Genomic DNA, 1,840 nt, shown 5'->3' on the forward strand with positions numbered 1-1,840 from the left:
TGAGACTCTAGAGTGTAAAATACGGATTGAAACCAGTTTCTTGCCCCAGGATGAATGCAGAATCTTGATGTATTTAAGGGGTCTGTTGTTGAGGCAGCATGGGTACCCGGTCAGTTTTAACCTGAGATCTCAGGGGAGGAGGAGGGGATAGGAGATTTTCAGAAGGGAAACCAGGAAAGCCAGGGAATGGGATAACATTTGAAATGTAAATAAAGAAAATATCTAATTTAAAAGAAAGAAAGAAAGAAAGAAAGAAAGAAAGAAAGAAAGAAAAAAAGAAAAAAAGAAAAGAAAAAAATACTACCTGAAAGAGAATAGCTTTAACTTAGCCATCTGCAGGTTCCCACAGATAAAGCTCCAGAAATCACGCCCAACTCCATGAGAAAGCAAAGAACCAGAAGAGGAGGCAGCAGAGGTGAGTAGCAGCAGAAACAAGCCTACCTGGGCAGAGTCCGAACACTGGATCTCAAAGAAATTCAAAGGTATTAAGTGTGATTAGTGTGAATATAAATACAGTATGGCATGGCTGAAAAGAAGAATTTTTAAACACATATAATAAAATTTTAGCAATGAAAAATAAATGAAATCACGATGTATGACTTGGCTAGAGGGGGATCCAAGTCATTCAAAGCCTAATGAAAAGGCTGATGGCAGAACAATGCTCATGCCAACAAGTGGGAACCTGGGGTGGAATTTAGGCAAACATTGTTGCAAAGGCATCCCAGGAGCTAATCAGCTCCCCCTCCTTGGAGAGGAAGTGTTTTGGAGAAGAGCAACTGTCAGGAAGAAGTGAACCATTAATATCATATACCTGTTTTTCCCTCCCTCAGTTTTATTTGCTAATTATGGAGTTCTAGCAGAGGAAGGGGTGCAGAAAAAAAAGCCTGATTTGAGGTGCCCACTTTCTCTTCAAGATAAAGAGAATTGTGTAGCTACTGAAGGCAGGAATAGAAGTATGCAGTCAGTCCTGAAGACAGGTGAGTCTGTAGCAGGCATCTAGGCTGTCCTAGAGAAAGCCTGTGGCATAAATATACCATAGTCAGATGATACAGCACAAAATAACAAACACTGGAAAGGCAGGGTGGAAACACTGTAAGAGCTTGAGATTCACTGAGTTTGCAATGAGATTTTGTTTCCATGTAAAATCAGAAGCTATACTCCTAGAGATTCACCAACATGACTGTCCAAATGTGAGCCGAACAAGGATGACAGCAGTGAGCATGCCGAACCAAATGGAGAGAAGTCTTTGAGGCCTAAACCGTACACAAAGGTAGCAGAGGACAGATGGGAATGGAAGACATAGCCTTGCCCTGGGGAGAGGACACCAGATAGTTGTCCAGTATCAAATGGTCAGCCTTAAACATATGAATGCAGATTGCATTATATAGACAGAAGAGATCATATTTCAGAATATGCCTGCATACATATCTGCATGTATGTATAGATGCATGTATGTTTGTATGTATGTATTTATCTGTATGTATGTGATAAAAATTACTAACAACAGACCATGACTATGGAAAAGACCTGGAGAGGTATATAGGAGAGTTTACAGGAGGAGAAGGAAGAGAGACAAGTTGTAATTACAATGTCAAAACTTAAAAAATAAAAAGGAAAAATACAAAAATATCAACAGAACAAGGTCTTGTGAGCCAGGCCATCCTCAAATTCACTATGTAGCTGAAGCTAGCCTTAAACTGTTAGAAAATTCTCCTGTATCTGCTAAGATTACCACTATAAACTACTACATTCCCCCAACAAAACCATTTTAAATGGTTAAACTATACACAGAATTAAATAAAACATACTAATAACATTAAAAAGACTAAAGAGGTTTTAT

The sequence above is a fragment of the Mus musculus genome, chromosome 9 (genome assembly GCF_000001635.26).
Source record: "Mus musculus strain C57BL/6J chromosome 9, GRCm38.p6 C57BL/6J".
In the NCBI taxonomy this organism is placed as follows: domain Eukaryota; kingdom Metazoa; phylum Chordata; class Mammalia; order Rodentia; family Muridae; genus Mus; species Mus musculus.